Source organism: Cotesia typhae, unplaced genomic scaffold (assembly GCF_013202065.1).
Source record: "Cotesia typhae breed Kobodo isofemale line unplaced genomic scaffold, CoteBio_Ctyphae contig_37, whole genome shotgun sequence".
Lineage (NCBI taxonomy): Eukaryota > Metazoa > Arthropoda > Insecta > Hymenoptera > Braconidae > Cotesia > Cotesia typhae.
In genome coordinates, this window is record NW_027423745.1 from 784,216 (window position 1) to 805,181 (window position 20,966).

Genomic DNA, 20,966 nt, shown 5'->3' on the forward strand with positions numbered 1-20,966 from the left:
CATTCTACTTACCTTCTTGGTTTAGTTGCAACCACTACAACTATCAGTATGGTTATTTTTATGGGAGGGGAGAAAGTATAGGAAACAAAAGCAAGAAACCAAATTGAAGAAAAATTTTTATCGTTTATTTTAAAAAAAAAAAATTCTTAAAAAAATTTTTGTTATATTTTTTTATATATACGAAACGAAGATACGTTCAGCTCTCTTGGCAGAAACGACGACACCCGATATGTCTAGCCTGGAACAAAAAAAGAAAAGAACAAATGAAAGATAAGATACCAAATAACTATGAAGCATTTTATAATAACATACCTTTATGCCATGGTGACCAAACCATTAAAGATCGCCTCGACCAGGGCGATTCTTAACCGCTCGATATCCTCGTGGTTGGGGGCGAGGATCTCCTCGAAACTCCGGACCTCTGCAACCATCTCCAGTTCCTGGAAGCTGAAGAACATGACCGCCTCAACGACCTCGGGAGGCAGAGAGCCAAATAACGTCACCAAGCACGAAGCCAAAAATAAGGCTTCGTGGGGATGGATAGGATACGCCAATTCCGCCAGAGGCTGAACCGCCCTCCTCAAATCATAAAGAAAAAGAATATATATATATATAAAAAAAAATTTTTACTTACTCTCTCTCCATAAACGATTATGGCCATCTGTTACCAAGTACCGTAGCCTTCGAAATTTTTATTTGAAGCGTACATTTTTATCGAACTATAAGCGATCACTCTTGAGAAAACACTGACGCTCAACCCGGCTTCGCGAACTCGAGAGGCAAGCGAAGCGAGATAAGAAAGATCATTCGTCAACGAAATATACACAATGTAACACAATGCAGAATTAAAATATAATTTAAAATTAAATATTCGCGCCAGATGACTTTCCTCACTACTCTCTTATTAGGTTAAGAATATTATTAAGAAAAATTTGTAAGTGGCTCTCGCTTATAGGGAAGGTGGCTATAGGAAAACCGAAAAACTATGCTAGCTTCTCGCTTTTCCGGGGGAATGTTATGTCCACCCCAAAATTTTTCTTTAATTTTAAATCACCCGCGCAAATGGAAGACTTCTCCATGCGTGAAAGCCACAATAAAATAAACGCTACGCGACTGCTGGTTTACTAGCGGGGACTTCTGCAATCTCAGCACTGCGAGTATTTAAAAAGGCGATCAACAGCCAACGCCTCGTCTTTGCTCAATTAATTCGACTTCCGCGTTTAGTTGACGGGCCCGTGCCTTGTAAAAGTCCCTTATCTTAATTTGCGCTGCACTTAAGACGAGTTCAGACTCGGGTCAACCGGCAGGTCACGTATTAGTTATTAAACACAATTCTAGAGAACCGGAATCTCAAAGTTCTAATTTGCTCTGCACTTAGGCGAGAATCCGGGCAATAAGTTTAAATAAAATATCGTTAAAAGCTAAATTTGCCCACTTTACCCTTCGGGGGACTGGAGGACGTTAGCTCAAACAAATAAAATTCATTAATATAATTTCGATTAAAAATCAACTTGTGAAAGTGTAAGTTTTAATGTTTATAAAAATAAATCTTAAAAAGAAGTGAAATTCCATTCGAGTTCGTTAATTTCATAAGATAAGAAGCCCTTAGAATAAGCAGCCCAAATCCATCCAACTCCATCCGTTGCGAGAACCAACCAAAGAGCCCAATCAAGGAACAGGCGCTAACAGCTGCCCTGAAACCACGGATCTGACCATCAATAAAGTTCCTGTTACAGTAAGTACATCTACTCTCATAAAAATCCGTCAGTCTCAAACGAAGGCGTGGTAAGTTCGTATCTCGAAAACGTCCCACATAAATAATTAAAACAACGGAATTAAAACCTCCGTTGCGAATTCTTTAATTCGTTAGTCCAATCCTCTACCGTTTACGCTACCGGTCTAAAAACGCCCTTGGACATAACATATGCGTAATTAAAGTTGTCGTTGATTGGCGTGACATATCGCTACGGAATTTCAAGGTTGTGTTGAGTCGACCAGTAATCAAATAATCCCACCAGGTATTTCGGTACCGCCATTGTTGTTTTTTTTTGTGAGTGTACTGATGGAAATTAGCATTGATATTATTATTATTAATTTTTTTGTGTAATTTCGACATCTACTTCCCGGGTAATCGACGAGTGCGATTTACCTATTAATCGAGCTTCGGATTCGTGCCGAATAATTAATTATTTAGTAACTCCGGGGAATTAACAAGAGTTAACTCTTTGCTTAAGCTTTAATTAATTTTATAACTATTAAAACCGGCGAGTCTAATAATTCAGTATAGGATTTAATTACTTCTTAACTGCGACGAACGAATTAAATTTTTATTGAATTAGATTTGGCGAATACTTATTAGATACCAATTGGAATTAAAACTCCATTGAATTTTGGCGCATAGATTATTATTGCTAATTATTTAATTAATTATCATTAATTAAATCAGACGATGTTTGTATATTCTTTTGTTGCGAAGGTGAATAGTTTTTTTTTTGTAAAATATTGTTAATTATCTAATCAACTATAATTAATTAAATCAATTAATTGGAACAAACGAACATTTTTTTGTTTATCTATTTTTTAGTTAATTAATTGCGATTGAGTGAATTGCGTGATGATTTAATTGTTTTCTGTCGTTAACTGATTAAATTAACTGGGTGAGCGACGACAAAAAGTTTTTTGTTTATTTTTTTTTTTTTTGAGATTGTTAATTGAATTTAACCGGGGTATTTTTTTTTTGTTTGTAAAATTTGAAGTTGTTTTCTTGCAAACTGCGTATCGACGGCGTATCGACGAGATCGTTGACGATTGAAATTTTGCGCTTAATTCTTTTATCTTGTTAATCTTGAACAATTATTTGAATTTATTGTTAATAAATTAATAACTTATTTTTTTTTACTACTTGCGATTTAATGCGAATAGCCCCGAATACTTTCCTCGTTCCTCTATAATTAAGTCGTATCCAGAAGGCCCGCCACCCGACGAAAGGAGTCCCGGACCGGAGTAGCCGGACATCGACGTGATAGGGGCACAGCTCCTGGCGCGAAAAAAAGGTAAAGCATGTAGGCCAGGTTATTTATTTCGGGCTTTGTCCTCGCTAACGCACGAGTACGAAATATAAATATATATATATATATATATATATATATATATATATATATATATATATATATATATATATATATATATATATATATATATATATATATATATGTATATTAGGGTGCTTTTTTTTTCAACTATTTTTTTCCCATCGTGAAATTTTTATGTAAGTACCCAAAAAAAAAAAAAATACCCTGAAAGCTTGGGCCTTAGTATTAATATTAAGACCTCGACCCAGGCGTTTGAAGATTTCCTCTTAAAAAAACACAGAAACTTTGGCTTTTTCATGTTTAAATTTCTATAGCTCGGTGGCATTTCATAGTATCGCTTCGACTATGGATGGGTTTTTTTCATTATTGAATGTTTTACAAAAGTGTCCATTGCGGCCAAGTCGTAACTCGAACCGGCGAAGTAGTAAATGCCTCTAAACTTGATTTTTCCATGAAATTCGCGTTTTTTCGCAGTTATCTCGTGAATAACAAAAGCTACCGTAAAAATGCAGACAATAAACTTGTAGAAAATTTAATTTCCTACCAAGTTGCTAAAATCAATATTTCTGGAGATATTTAATGATAAAGTTTTTGTAATTTAAAATTTTTATCGAAAATCATGTCAAATTATAAAAAATATATTTTTTTTTTATTATTTATCACTACTTTTTTAACTAATAACTTTTTCTTAAAAATAGAACGATAAAAAAATATAAATAGTTGGAAATATATTAGTATTGAATGTAAAAGAAAATGTTTTACATTTATAGATAAATTGACAGGTTAGAAATTTTTGTAATTTATAAGATTACGTTAGCAAAAAATAAAATATGTAACGAGAAGAAAGAGGTGAAATGTGTGTAAGTAATCTAGTACTGATCATTCCTTTTGTTTACTCTAATACCCCACTCCTTGCAGAGCAACAATCAGACTTTGGCTTGACCTTGATTGAGCTTACTTAATTTACCGCTTAATTATAGCGCTTTCTTTAATCTCTACTACTTAACACTGGCGTCGCGGGGGTTCTTAACAAAGCTTTGTGTACACTAACCTCATAGCGTCGATCATACGAAGTCAACGTTGCATTACGTATTTCAGTTCAACATTATCATTATTAACAATGTCTGAACAAATTGGTAAAAAAATCTACAATTATTTAATCGGATTTGAAATAAACACAATTAATAAAAATAAATTACCCTTATATCGCGACGTATTGAGCTTGTTTATGTACAAACATTATTCTTTGAAACAAACTATTCGAAATAGTTCATCAGATGTTCTTAGATAGGTTAATGCTGTTTGGGCCGGCTTTTTGATTCCGACTATTCGTCCTCAGCACAGTAAGAAAAAGCTAGAAAAGCTTTATGCCGAGAATATGATAATTAAAAAACATCGACCCAGAGCAAAAAAATCAAAAGCTGAACAAGCCAATGTCAAAAAGTTTTGCGAAAAACTTGATAAATTGTTTGATATTTCTAATTGTGCTGCCGTGAAAAAATTGCCAGAAGGAGTTAGAAACTTTTTATTAGAGTCAAGGTAAGAATTGTAATAAACGTTTACCAGTAGCCTATGCTTCACCAGAAATGATTTCTGATAATCAGTCAGCTATGGAACAAGATGTAGTTGATGAAGATAACGTCAACATTGAGATCGAAACAGGTTAGTTTTTAAATATCAACTTGGGGTTTTCTCATTAATAAAAAAATTATAAATACTTCAAAAAATTGGTAATTGTTCCGAATCGCGGTTCTGCATATTTTTAAATATTCAATTTTTGATGAAATTCAAGAAAAAAATTAATTAATCGGTCAAAGAAAATTGATTTCATATTCAAAAAACGGAGGAGCCATGATTTTAAACAATTGCAAAAATATTTTTCATTTCTAAAGATCTTTTTTTACTGGTTTCTAACGATTATTTTTAACAATTAAGTTCTAAAAATTTTCCATTTCAGGTTTCAAACTATCTCAACACACAGTCTTGACCAGTTTTTCCAGAAACGTATCGAGTTCTAGTGAATTAAAACGAACTTGCTCTGATTTTGAATATGAAATTCCTACTCCGAAAATAAAAAAGCTTAACATTTTGACTTCTGAACTCGTATCAGCGCTTAATCGCCCTCAAACCAGCGATAGAAATGCGATGTTTATTATAGCAGCAGTTATTAAAAGTCTGGGTCTCGATGTCGAGAAATATAATTTAAGTTACTCCTCAATTCGTAATGCGCGCATTTTAAAACGTGAAGGAATTATTGATACCATAAAGAAGAAGAAAGAAGATGACGAATCTCTTGTAGTTCACTGGGATGGTAAGAAACTTCCTACAGGACATGGCACATTGAAAGCAGAACGACTGGCAATACATATTTCTGGAACACATACTTCAAGAATTCTAGAAGCTCCGTTTCTTTCTGATGGCACTGGATCGAGTCAAGCTTCAGCCATATTCAACACATTAACTGAATAGGATCTTTGTGATCAAATCAAAGCGATGTGTTTCGATACAACTAGTTCAAATACTGGTAAATTTTTATTTTGTCTGAGTAATTTTATCGATTAATGTTTTTCTAATTTTTTAACCCGAGAATATAGTTGTAACCATTGTAAAAAGCTTTTTTCTAGTTTGCGTTTTCTATTCTAATAAACAAATTATGCTTCAATTTCAAAAAGCTAATAGCTGAGTCAAGTCTTCCAAAATGATTTACAAATATTTGCTAAGTTTTTTTGTTTATGTAATGTTTCAAATGTATCCGGCAAATTAAAGCAATAAAGATTTTTGATAACAAAAGCTTTTATGAATAAACAATTTAACAAATTCAATTTTAGATTTCGTTGTTTATTTTAAATTTAATAATAAAAATAAACTTTTCAGGTGATGTAAATGGTGCTTGTGCTCTATTTGAAAAAATGATTGGTCGTGATTTGTTGTATCTAGCTTGTCACCACATCATACATCGGAATTAATGTTGAAAAATGTGGCAGAAGTTGCTTGGCCAGTTACGAATGGTCCATCTGTACCAATTTTCAAAAGATTTCGAGATCATTGGACAAAAATTGATACATCAGTCTACGAAATTAGCATCAATGATGAACTTATAGCAGATATTTTAAATGATAAAAAACAAGATATACTGGATTTTATTGAAGATCAGTTAAAGGTTTGCTTATAAGTACTTTCATACTTTCGATTCCATTTATTCAATACCTTAAAACAAGGATAGTTTTACGGTTTTTCAAATGATCAATTTATTTAGGCTGTATTAATTTTAAATTATTTATTCTTTTACCTAATTAGAATTATCATCCACGAGATGACTACAAAGAGTTTTTGATGCTGAGTCGTATATTTTTTGGTGGCGGAGAAAGTCATGAAGTTAAATTTACAGCTCCTGGTGCTTGTCATCATGCAAGATGGCTTTCAAAAGCTCTCTACTGTTTGAAAATTTATATGTTTCGCAGATAATTCAAAATTTCAATCAAAAAAGTGAATGATTTACGTAAGATTTGTGTTTTTATCTTATTATTCAATGTTAAAATCTGGTTCATAGCTCCGAATGCGATAAAAGCACCGAATTCAGATTTGGAATTAGTGAAAAATCTCATTCAATATAGAGACATACATCCTGATGTAGCAAATGCAGCATTGGATAAATTATGCAGGCATTTGTGGTATTTATATGAGCAGCTTGTTGGATTGGCTCTTTTCGATAAAACAGTTTCACGAGAAGAAAAATTAAAAATTATAGAGAAAATTAATAGCACAATAGTAGTTGAAAAAGCTAGTAAACGTTACACAGTGGCCTATAGTGCAATAACTTCAATGATAGATAAAAACATTAGTGATTTTGTGACCAAAAATTTATTATTTATCTTTGAACAATTTGATCTTCCTTATGGATTTCTAAATTCAGAACCAAATACATGGGAAACTAATTACGAGTATCAACAGTGTCTTAAAATATTTTGCAACTTGAAGGTAGTGAATGATATTGCCGAGCGAGGAGTAGCATGAAAAAAGCACTAGCTGAAAAATTCAATCAAGGTTTGACCAATAATGAACAGGAGAGGCAAAAAATTTTTTCAGACAGTCCAAAACTATCGCTTAGAGCACCCTTCATGTACGAAATCACAAGACAGTCGAACAGAAGTGAAATAAAAAATTTTTTGTTATCAAGCTTATCAATAAAATTTTTATATTTGACATATTTCCGACTAATTATAATTTTTGCGTTCCATTATTAAAAAAACGTAATTAGTTAAGAAAGTAGTGATAAGTAATAAAAAAAAAATATATTTTTTATAATTTGACATGATTTTCGATAAAAATTTTAAATTACAAAAACTTTATCATTAAATATCTCCTGAAATATTGATTTTAGCGAAGTCCTTTTTTGTAGGAAATTAAATTTCCTACAAGTTTGTTGCAAGCATTTTGTCCATAGCTCTTGTAATTTACGAGATAACTGCGAAAAAACGCGAATTTCATGGAAAAATCAAGTTTAGAGGACTGTACTACCTCGCCGGTTCGAGTTACGACTTGGCCGCAATGAACACTTTTGTAAAGCATTCAATTCTGAAAAAAACCCGTCCATAGTCAAAGCGATACTATGAAAAACCGCCGAGCTATAGAAATTTAAACATGAAAAAGACAAAGTTTTTATGTTTTTTTAAGGGGAAATCTTCAAACGCCTGGGTTGAGGCCTTAATATTAATATTAAGGGCCCAAACTTTCAGGGTATTTTTTTCTTTGCTACTTGCAACAAAATTTCACGATGGGACCGAAAAAAAAATAGTTGAAAAAAAAGCACCCTAATATATATATATATATATATATATATATATATATATATATATATATATATATATATATATATATACACTACTGGAAAAAATTAAGGGATCAAAAAAAAATTCCAAATTTTTCGGTAGTTTTCAACAGGTCGTAACTTTGAGAGAAATGGTCGTACAGGAAATAAAAAAAAGGAAATTGTAGCTCCAAGTGTCTAGTTTTTGGATTAGAACTTCAAAATTTTGTAGCCTCCGCGGTTTCTGAGTAATCGTAGAAAAACCAGCAACAAAAAAATTCTCAAAATTTTTTTAGTTTTTTTTTTTGGTCTACAGGCGTGGAAAAAATTTTTTTAGCTTAACCACCATAAGGATCGGATACTTTGTTCATTTAGCTTTAATTTGTTTTTTTAAACACCCTGATACGTCCACTCCTCGCTGAGATATTGGTCTTCAAATGGAAAAGGATCTTTTTCTCTTTGATTATCGATATCTCAGCAACCAATGATCGCACAGAAAGTTAAAGGTGGGTTTCAAGAACTTGAATGAATTCCCCTTAATGACTGTCCATTGTTTTTCGAAAAAAATTTTTTCTTTCCGTCACATGAATTTGAAAATGCAACAAAAAAGGGCTTTTAGTGGTTTTTGGAAAATCAAGCGCTGGATCGAAAATATTGAGGAACCCACTAATGTTAAGTGTGCCTTTTACAGTTCAATATGTCCACAAAAACCCTACAAAGAATCAAATTAATCCAGCCAGCCGTTTTTTTGTTTCACTTGATCGAATTTTTGAAAAAATTAAAGGATCACGTTTTTTGCTCTGAAAAGCTCATAATTTTTAAAAATGAGAAAAAAAATTGTTTTTTCGAGCTTTTTCCACATTTTCGTTCCAAAAAGTGCTTAAATTTTCAAAAAAAAAAAATTTTCAAAAAAAAAAAATTTTTTTAAATTTTTTTTGGAAAAATTTTTTTTTAACAAGTTAAGGAAACTCAAAAAACGATCGCCCAATGATTTTTATCACCTTTCCACCGCTGCATTCCGTGATTCTACTGATCTCCTTTTAATTAAATTAATAAAAAAAGTTAATACCCCCAATCTAATTTCGATTTTTTTCATACGCTTTTCGGAGTTTTTTTTTTTCTTTTCTTTTTGTGAATCCTTAGCAAATCGCTTCATTCAACAGTTTTTTTCAAAACTAATCCCTCTGCGCTAAAAAAAATTTTTTTTTTAATTTAATTAAAAGGAGATCAGTAGAATCACGGAATGCAGCGGTGGAAAGGTGATAAAAATCATTGGGCGATCGTTTTTTGAGTTTCCTTAACTTGTTAAAAAAAAATTTTTCCAAAAAAAATTTTTTAAAAAAAATTTTTTTTTTTTGAAAATTTTTTTTTTTTGAAAATTTAAGCACTTTTTGGAACGAAAATGTGGAAAAAGCTCGAAAAAACAATTTTTTTTCTCATTTTTAAAAATTATGAGCTTTTCAGAGCAAAAACGTGATCCTTTAATTTTTTCAAAAATTCGATCAAGTGAAACAAAAAAACGGCTGGCTGGATTAATTTGATTCTTTGTAGGGTTTTTGTGGACATATTGAACTGTAAAAGGCACACTTAACATTAGTGGGTTCCTCAATATTTTCGATCCAGCGCTTGATTTTCCAAAAAACCACTAAAAGCCCTTTTTTTGTTGCATTTTCAAATTCATGTGACGGAAAGAAAAAATTTTTTTTCGAAAAAACAATGGACAGTCATTAAGGGGAATTCATTCAAGTTCTTGAAACCCACCTTTAACTTTCTGTGCGATCATTGGTTGCTGAGATATCGATAATCAAAGAGAAAAAGATCCTTTTCCATTTGAAGACCAATATCTCAGCGAGGAGTGGACGTATCAGGGTGTTTAAAAAAACAAATTAAAGCTAAATGAACAAAGTATCCGATCCTTATGGTGGTTAAGCTAAAAAAATTTTTTCCACGCCTGTAGACCAAAAAAAAAAACTAAAAAAATTTTGAGAATTTTTTTGTTGCTGGTTTTTCTACGATTACTCAGAAACCGCGGAGGCTACAAAATTTTGAAGTTCTAATCCAAAAACTAGACACTTGGAGCTACAATTTCCTTTTTTTTATTTCCTGTACGACCATTTCTCTCAAAGTTACGACCTGTTGAAAACTACCGAAAAATTTGGAATTTTTTTTTGATCCCTTAATTTTTTCCAGTAGTATATATATATATATATATATATATATATATATATATATATATATATATATATATATATATATATATATATATATATATTAGGGTGCTTTTTTTTTCAACTATTTTTTTTTCGGTCCCATCGTGAAATTTTGTTGCAAGTAGCAAAGAAAAAAATACCCTGAAAGTTTGGGCCCTTAATATTATTATTAAGGCCTCAACCCAGGCGTTTGAAGATTTCCCCTTAAAAAAACATAAAAACTTTGTCTTTTTCATGTTTAAATTTCTATAGCTCGGCGGTTTTTCATAGTATCGCTTTGACTATGGACGGGTTTTTTTCAGAATTGAATGCTTTACAAAAGTGTTCATTGCGGCCAAGTCGTAACTCGAACCGGCGAGGTAGTACAGTCCTCTAAACTTGATTTTTCCATGAAATTCGCGTTTTTTCGCAGTTATCTCGTAAATTACAAGAGCTATGGACAAAATGCTTGCAACAAACTTGTAGGAAATTTAATTTCCTACAAAAAAGGACTTCGCTAAAATCAATATTTCAGGAGATATTTAATGATAAAGTTTTTGTAATTTAAAATTTTTATCGAAAATCATGTCAAATTATAAAAAATATATTTTTTTTTTATTACTTATCACTACTTTCTTAACTAATTACGTTTTTTTAATAATGGAACGCAAAAAAATTATAATTAGTCGGAAATATGTCAAATATAAAAATTTTATTGATAAGCTTGATAACAAAAAATTTTTTATTTCACTTCTGTTCGACTGTCTTGTGATTTCGTACATGAAGGGTGCTCTAAGCGATAGTTTTGGACTGTCTGAAAAAATTTTTTGCCTCTCCTGTTCATTATTGGTCAAACCTTGATTGAATTTTTCAGCTAGTGCTTTTTTCATGCTACTCCTCGCTCGGCAATATCATTCACTACCTTCAAGTTGCAAAATATTTTAAGACACTGTTGATACTCGTAATTAGTTTCCCATGTATTTGGTTCTGAATTTAGAAATCCATAAGGAAGATCAAATTGTTCAAAGATAAATAATAAATTTTTGGTCACAAAATCACTAATGTTTTTATCTATCATTGAAGTTATTGCACTATAGGCCACTGTGTAACGTTTACTAGCTTTTTCAACTACTATTGTGCTATTAATTTTCTCTATAATTTTTAATTTTTCTTCTCGTGAAACTGTTTTATCGAAAAGAGCCAATCCAACAAGCTGCTCATATAAATACCACAAATGCCTGCATAATTTATCCAATGCTGCATTTGCTACATCAGGATGTATGTCTCTATATTGAATGAGATTTTTCACTAATTCCAAATCTGAATTCGGTGCTTTTATCGCATTCGGAGCTATGAACCAGATTTTAACATTGAATAATAAGATAAAAACACAAATCTTACGTAAATCATTCACTTTTTTGATTGAAATTTTGAATTATCTGCGAAACATATAAATTTTCAAACAGTAGAGAGCTTTTGAAAGCCATCTTGCATGATGACAAGCACCAGGAGCTGTAAATTTAACTTCATGACTTTCTCCGCCACCAAAAAATATACGACTCAGCATCAAAAACTCTTTGTAGTCATCTCGTGGATGATAATTCTAATTAGGTAAAAGAATAAATAATTTAAAATTAATACAGCCTAAATAAATTGATCATTTGAAAAACCGTAAAACTATCCTTGTTTTAAGGTATTGAATAAATGGAATCGAAAGTATGAAAGTACTTATAAGCAAACCTTTAACTGATCTTCAATAAAATCCAGTATATCTTGTTTTTTATCATTTAAAATATCTGCTATAAGTTCATCATTGATGCTAATTTCGTAGACTGATGTATCAATTTTTGTCCAATGATCTCGAAATCTTTTGAAAATTGGTACAGATGGACCATTCGTAACTGGCCAAGCAACTTCTGCCACATTTTTCAACATTAATTCCGATGTATGATGTGGTGACAAGCTAGATACAACAAATCACGACCAATCATTTTTTCAAATAGAGCACAAGCACCATTTACATCACCTGAAAAGTTTATTTTTATTATTAAATTTAAAATAAACAACGAAATCTAAAATTGAATTTGTTAAATTGTTTATTCATAAAAGCTTTTGTTATCAAAAATCTTTATTGCTTTAATTTGCCGGATACATTTGAAACATTACATAAACAAAAAAAAACTTAGCAAATATTTGTAAATCATTTTGGAAGACTTGACTCAGCTATTAGCTTTTTGAAATTGAAGCATAATTTGTTTATTAGAATAGAAAACGCAAACTAGAAAAAAGCTTTTTACAATGGTTACAACTATATTCTCGGGTTAAAAAAATTAGAAAAACATTAATCGATAAAATTACTCAGACAAAATAAAAATTTACCAGTATTTGAACTAGTTGTATCGAAACACATCGCTTTGATTTGATCACAAAGATCCTATTCAGTTAATGTGTTGAATATGGCTGAAGCTTGACTCGATCCAGTGCCATCAGAAAGAAACGGAGCTTCTAGAATTCTTGAAGTATGTGTTCCAGAAATATGTATTGCCAGTCGTTCTGCTTTCAATGTGCCATGTCCTGTAGGAAGTTTCTTACCATCCCAGTGAACTACAAGAGATTCGTCATCTTCTTTCTTCTTCTTTATGGTATCAATAATTCCTTCACGTTTTAAAATGCGCGCATTACGAATTGAGGAGTAACTTAAATTATATTTCTCGACATCGAGACCCAGACTTTTAATAACTGCTGCTATAATAAACATCGCATTTCTATCGCTGGTTTGAGGGCGATTAAGCGCTGATACGAGTTCAGAAGTCAAAATGTTAAGCTTTTTTATTTTCGGAGTAGGAATTTCATATTCAAAATCAGAGCAAGTTCGTTTTAATTCACTAGAACTCGATACGTTTCTGGAAAAACTGGTCAAGACTGTGTGTTGAGATAGTTTGAAACCTGAAATGGAAAATTTTTAGAACTTAATTGTTAAAAATAATCGTTAGAAACCAGTAAAAAAAGATCTTTAGAAATGAAAAATATTTTTGCAATTGTTTAAAATCATGGCTCCTCCGTTTTTTGAATATGAAATCAATTTTCTTTGACCGATTAATTAATTTTTTCTTGAATTTCATCAAAAATTGAATATTTAAAAATATGCAGAACCGCGATTCGGAACAATTACCAATTTTTTGAAGTATTTATAATTTTTTATTAATGAGAAAACCCCAAGTTGATATTTAAAACTAACCTGTTTCTATCTCAATGTTGACGTTATCTTCATCAACTACATCTTGTTCCATAGCTGACTGATTATCAGAAATCATTTCTGGTGAAGCATAGGCTACTGGTAAACGTTTATTACAATTCTTACCTTGACTCTAATAAAAAGTTTCTAACTCCTTCTGGCAATTTTTTCACGGCAGCACAATTAGAAATATCAAACAATTTATCAAGTTTTTCGCAAAACTTTTTGACATTGGCTTGTTCAGCTTTTAATTTTTTTGCTCTGGGTCGATGTTTTTTAATTATCATATTCTCGGCATAAAGCTTTTCTAGCTTTTTCTTACTGTGCTGAGGACGAATAGTCGGAATCAAAAAGCCGGCCCAAACAGCATTAACCTATCTAAGAACATCTGATGAACTATTTCGAATAGTTTGTTTCAAAGAATAATGTTTGTACATAAACAAGCTCAATACGTCGCGATATAAGGGTAATTTATTTTTATTAATTGTGTTTATTTCAAATCCGATTAAATAATTGTAGATTTTTTTACCAATTTGTTCAGACATTGTTAATAATGATAATGTTGAACTGAAATACGTAATGCAACGTTGACTTCGTATGATCGACGCTATGAGGTTAGTGTACACAAAGCTTTGTTAAGAACCCCGCGACGCCAGTGTTAAGTAGTAGAGATTAAAGAAAGCGCTATAATTAAGCGGTAAATTAAGTAAGCTCAATCAAGGTCAAGCCAAAGTCTGATTGTTGCTCTGCAAGGAGTGGGGTATTAGAGTAAACAAAAGGAATGATCAGTACTAGATTACTTACACACATTTCACCTCTTTCTTCTCGTTACATATTTTATTTTTTGCTAACGTAATCTTATAAATTACAAAAATTTCTAACCTGTCAATTTATCTATAAATGTAAAACATTTTCTTTTACATTCAATACTAATATATTTCCAACTATTTATATTTTTTTATCGTTCTATTTTTAAGAAAAAGTTATTAGTTAAAAAGTAGTGATAAATAATAAAAAAAAATATATTTTTATAATTTGACATGATTTTCGATAAAAATTTTAAATTACAAAAACTTTATCATTAAATATCTCCAGAAATATTGATTTTAGCAACTTGGTAGGAAATTAAATTTTCTACAAGTTTAATGTCTGCATTTTTACGGTAGCTTTTGTTATTCACGAGATAACTGCGAAAAACGCGAATTTCATGGAAAAATCAAGTTTAGAGGCATTTACTACTTCGCCGGTTCGAGTTACGACTTGGCCGCAATGGACACTTTTGTAAAACATTCAATAATGAAAAAAACCCATCCATAGTCGAAGCGATACTATGAAATGCCACCGAGCTATAGAAATTTAAACATGAAAAAGCCAAAGTTTCTGTGTTTTTTTAAGAGGAAATCTTCAAACGCCTGGGTCGAGGTCTTAATATTAATACTAAGGCCCAAGCTTTCAGGGTATTTTTTTTTTTTTTTGGGTACTTACATAAAAATTTCACGATGGGACCGAAAAAAAAAAAAAATAGTTGAAAAAACAAAGCACCCTAATATATTATTTATTATTATGAGTTTTACTTGTATACCAATTCTGGCTTTTACAAGGCTGATTATCTCAGCGTCTCCACATATAGTTTTTTCTCTCTACTATTATCGTATGCTCTTCGTTTTTTTATATTATCAACCCAATCTTTCTACCCTCATCCACTTTTATTATCAACATATTCCAATATGTTCTCCACTTTTTATTATCAACATATTCCAATATATCTCTCCACTTTTTTATTACGAACATATTTGCTCTTTCTTTCAATTATTATTCTTGCACATATCTTTCATTACTCTCCATGCGGCTGTGGACCGACTTGTGCTTTCTGTACTGCATTTACCCTATTCCTCACCCCTTTCGATCGGTTGTTGGAATAGTGGCGATGGGGAGACCACAGAGAAAACCCATGCCAGTACATTTCGGCTACCGGAGCGACCCCCGACGGTTGGTGTTGGAACTATTCTAACAACCGTCGGGGCTCGAACCCTCGCCTCACGATATGATGTGCGACCGAACTAACGGGATAATGACTTAGTCCGCTCGGCCATAATGCCGCTTGCATCCTAATATATATTTATCCATACATATTAGTATTTACATCTTTCTTAATTCTATGTCAGTCAAACAAATATTTTATTAAAATATTGTTATCACTGAGATATCATCATTATCAATGAAGTATGTTAAGTTTAAAAATTGATCTATATTCATTACGGCTATCGTTGTTACCGATCGAAGTAATTTTTGGATTTTTATCACATTTATTATAAAATCTACTTCCATTTCGACTGTCGAATGGTCTTTTTTTTTTTTTAATCTTGATTTTGGTTTGCGTTGTTATGACGCTGATTATTGTTGTTCTCGACGAGTAATTAATTATTGTAAAGTAAATGAGTATTTTCTTTTTTTTAATCACGACCGCCGGAAACGACGTGATTGGAGCACAGCTCCTGACGCCCAACAGAAGGTAAGGCAGGTAGGCCAAATTATATATACTTCGGACTTTACAAGTAAGTTACATTTTGGCACACCCTAATATATATATATATATATATATATATATATATATATATATATATATATATATATATATATATATATGTATATATATATATATATATATATATATATATATATATATATATATATGATAGTAATTTAATTCAAAAAAAATGTTTAAATTATTTTGCATTGTTCATTTATAAATCCAAATACTACCAAAAAAAATAGAAGTAAAATGATAAATTATTTAAGCTGGATGAATAATTTTGGAAAAGGCGCGCTTGTCTGCGCACGCGTAGACATGAACATCGAGCCCGACATATTTTATTTTGAGTGACGTCACATATTGCCGCTCAACGCAGCATGAGTGTGAAGGACAGCGACATAAAGTACATTAGTTGGAGAGAGAGGTCTAATACAGCTATCTACTTTTTCGCACATTTTTTACAATATCTTAATAAATAATCATTTTATCAAAAAAATCATGGATATCTTTTTTATGTATTTTGAAGTCACAAAAATTTTTTCCTGAATATCTTTTCCTGTGAAATTAACCGTTCGGGAGTTATTACCGTTTAAACAATTCAATTGTTTATAAATTTTGTTTGCGCTCAAATTTGAAAAAAATTCTTGCAAATTCAGATTTTCCATCTAAAAATCTAGATAATTTCGCTGAAAAATTTTGCGGACACTATTTTGCATACGGCATACCCTATCAAGCCGATGGACTACAACTTTTTACTCAATTTTGAGTTTTTTGAAGATTGAGTCAAAGACGTCAAAGAAGTGAATAAAAAAAAATCCAAAAAAAATTTTTTTGAAAATTTAAAAAAAATTTGAAACAAATTTTTTTTTCCGTTTCCAAGAAAACCAAAGGTTCTGACAATAATTTTCGAAATTTTTGAAAATTTAAAAAAAAATAGAAAGAAGAAATATTTTTCATGATTGAAAAATTCTGTAAAATTTTCTTAAGAAAATATCGTAAAATTTACAAACAAAAATTTATGATTGAAACAAAATATAATTTTCTCACCTTTTTCACAGTATTGACCTTCGAAATTCCCCGTGCGGCAGTCACAAATAGGACCTGCATCTGTGGAAATGCAGATTCCACCATGTTGACAAGGAGATTGGCTTTCACACACATCGGTTGAGTTTCGTAAATTGACGTGCAAGATACTCTAGAAAGTATAATGAAAACACACACATATATTTGAAAGTTCAATTGTCAACAAAATTCTCAATTATGTTTGATTTTTAAGATTTTATGAGTACACTGTAATTATAAATTTATTAATAATGTAAAATGTGGAAAATAATTTAGATAAAAATCGAAAATTACTCCGTCGTCTACTACCGCGTGAAAAACGCTGCGTAGGGCATAACGTTGCAGACGTCAATATTTCTGTAGATATCCAATGATAGAGTTTTTGTAATTTCAGATTCTTATCAAAAATCTTTTTACCGTTTCATCTTTAAAAAAAAAACATCAAGTTAAGGAAGTAGTGATGGATTATAAAAAAAAAAATTTTTTTTATGATGTGACGCAATTCTCGAAAAAAAATTTGAATTTACAAAAACTTTATCATTAAATATCTCCGGAAATATTGATTTCAGCGACTTAGTTGTTGGGACCTTTTTTTAAAAAAATTAAATTTTTCACAAGTTTTTCACACAGATTTCTTTTTTAGCTCTCGTCATTCACGAGATAAATTAGAACAAATGCAAATTTCATGAAAAAATTAAGTTTAGAAGCCCTGTACTACCTCACCGGTTTGAGTTACGGCTTAGCCGAAAAAAACACTTTTGTAGAGCATTTAATTAAAAAAAAAATCCATCCATGGTCGAAGCAATGCCATAGAATCGCCCCTAAACTGATGAAATTTAAAGATAAAAAATCAGAGTTTGTAACAGGGTAAAATTACCCTAAATCGATAAGTCACCGGATATCGATAATTATTCGACATAGCACTGGCGTGTCTCGATCTTCGGGCCTAAGGGGAAAATGGGAGGGGGTAGTATTGGGTTAAAATAGGTGAGCCGTGCAGTGGAAAAGGGAGAAGTAGTGTGACTGCCAGACATAGTGCCACGGAAATCGAGAAGGACCGATCCCCGGAGTAGTGACGAGACGAAGGAAGCCAACTACAACTAGGACTTCGTCATCAATAAGAGAGTTAGATCATCACTTTATTCGTCAAGGTATCAATCATTACTCTGTGGGAAAGAAGTGGACCGCGGTTTACCCAATACCCAGTTATTTCTCCTTTTTAATTATCAATTAGATCGTTTAATCGACGATTATTTCAATAAATAATAGTTGAACATTTGCTAGTTTGGATCGAGTGATTTTCATCGGGGCTTATACCCGAGAATCACTCAATCGGGAAAATTTGCGGGGGAAAACTTGCGGGAAAATTTTAACAACTAAAAAATTATCAATTAATTAACATCCGAAGAATTCGTTAAATTTATTGTTATAATTTTTATAATAATCAACTTAAGAAAAATTGAGTAATTTTGTCACGTGGAAAATAATCGACAAACTTTTATTCGTGGAATTTTGGTCGAGCGTCAGTACATTTTTGTGTCGCAGTAAATTCCAATACCCAAGGTCAAATACAACTAAGCTAGCGAATGTTCTAGCAAATAAAATTTGAATGTTTCGACTTGTGTCGATTATTTTTATAATTGATAAAACTATTAGATAATTATTAAGAATATTTTATTAAGAATTATATACTGAAAATATTATTTTCTGAGCTTCTTGTTAGAACGCACTCTCGTGCGGGAGTCTTGCCAGAGACTCTCGTCAAGCAATCGCTAAGAAAAGATCTTTGGGTTTGCGGATCGCCTAAATCTTAGTTAGTGGCCGATGTTTTTTCCCACTTACACTAAGAATTGTAATTTTAAACAACAAAAGCAAAAGTTTTACCAAAATCAAATGTTAAATAGAATACGATAATAATATACAACTGTGTGTATGTGTGTGTGTGTGTTGTAACCAGGGTGTTTTGCCCAGGTCCAGTTGATCACCCCTTTCTTCCTGAAAAAGGGCGCCACTGGGATTTTAGACATGGTGTCCCAGAAACCGGGGAAGCACGAGAGGGAAAAGACAGGGTCGTGAGAAGTCCGAGAGGGCTGGAAATAATCCTGAAAAAAATGATTTATAGCAATTAAAATGGTTTATTCAATTATATTACAAAACTTAACAACTTAACTTATAAACTAACTTAATTGTGAGAACCTCTCACCTACGCAGGCCCTTGCAAAATATTCTTATAACTATCTAATTATCAATTTTCTCTATACCTCGTCACTCCGACGGAATACCTTAAAATACTATAAATTTCCTCGTCAACCTGACAGAATACCAATTAAAACCTATTCCCGACTGCACCCCCGACTCGGGCGTCTAAGTAGCGGTTTCCTAACTTAATCCGTTGTACCCCCGACTCGGGCGTCTATACAACGTTTCTAAATAACTCACTAAATTCCATACAACTGACCGTCCACCGGACGCTAACTTAATACACACTTTTTTCTAATTACTCAATTTTCTCTGACTTACTAATTATCTAAATTCCTGGAATTTTACGCTTAACAATTCATTAATACGAAATGTCAAATTCACTAATTTAATTCATTATCAAAATTTATCAACCAAAATTTCTCAACTAAATTTAATTTATTCTATTGACTCACTATTCTATTAAATTCATTAAACAATTTTTCCAATAAATTAATTCACTAAATTTACTAAATTCATTAAATTCAGCCAGACGACCTAGAATTAATTTTGCAGAATTCCAAATTTCAAATTCTACAAACTTAACAAGCTTCATTAAATATTCAAACTACATATTTTCCAAAATGACCTTGACTATCTAAATTTCACAAATGCTGCTACTATTTCAAATTTTACCAAGATAATTTTACTTAAATACACTAGTCACAAAAATTAAGGGATATAAAAAAAATTCCAAATTTTTTGGTGATTTTCAGCGAGCTGTAACTCCGAGAAAAATGATCGCACAGAAAAAAAAAAAAGCAAATTGTAGCTCCAAGTGTCTAGTTTTTAGATATGACCATGAAAATTTTTTGTCATCGTCAGGTCTGGAGAAATCCTAAGAAAACTACTGAAAAAAAATTTTTCGAAATTTTTTTCGTCTTAAAAAGGTCTACGGGCTTCAAAAAATTTTTCGATTGTTTCGTTTAAAAGCTCTTTTAGTTAATTTAATACCCTTTAATTTGACGTAATCAAAAGCCTGTACGATAATTTGCCGCGGAGTTATCGTCAATCAAAGCAAAAAGTTTTTTTGACTTTGGAAATCAATAACTCTGGAAATAATGACCGTATAGGAAATCGAAGGAGGGTTTTGAAAACTACACAATATTCTCTATAAGAAAACGTAAACCGCTTTTGAAGAAAAAATTTTTTTGAATTGAAAACTCGGACTGAAAAAAGACAAAAATTCGCATAATTAAGGATATTTGGATAACTTGGTATAACTTTGGATAAAATGGATGAACGAAGGATATCGTTGGTAATTTTCTAACTTCAAAGTGTCTCCTAAAATCCCTAAGAAATTCAAAGCGCTGCGATTTTTTGTTCATAGTGCCCAGAAGCTTCAAATTCTGTGTTTTCGCAAAAATCACCATTATGAGCAATTTTGTGATTTTTATTCATTTTTCCATTGAAAAAAAATTTTTTTTTCAAAATTCTTTATTTTTTCGATCAAAGAGATTGATTTTTCAAGAAATTTGAAAAAAAAAAAATTTCAATTTTTTTCGAAAATTTTTTTCGAAATTTTCTCAATTTTTTTCGACTGTTGTTTTACCGCCGGCATTAGCGTTACCCAAAGCGTACCACGTGGAGGTTGCTCGGTCGGATTTACGCTTCTCACACACATACGTGTGTGTGTGTGTGTGTGTGTGTGTCTTTGTCTGCGTGTTTGTCTGTTTGCAGCTGTTGAATGACCTCTGTACGCACGGCAGTAACTGCTCAGTACCGTGTATTGCCACCTCTGTTCCGAATCACAGCTCGTAAACGCTCTTGCATGTTGATGCATCGTCGAATATCACGTTGCGAAGCGTTG

The 20,966-nt window shown here is 31.6% G+C and overlaps 1 long non-coding RNA gene across 1 annotated transcript; it reads right to left on the bottom strand.

Moving 5' to 3' along the window:
• Nucleotides 1-187: 187 nt before the first annotated feature.
• LOC141526879 (uncharacterized) lies at nt 188-17,004 on the bottom strand. Its single transcript, XR_012479090.1, has 3 exons — nt 16,904-17,004; nt 313-579; nt 188-238 (listed from the first exon to the last, which is right to left on the bottom strand). It is a non-coding gene; the product is annotated as an uncharacterized LOC141526879 (long non-coding RNA).
• Between the last annotated feature and the right edge of the window lie 3,962 nt (nt 17,005-20,966).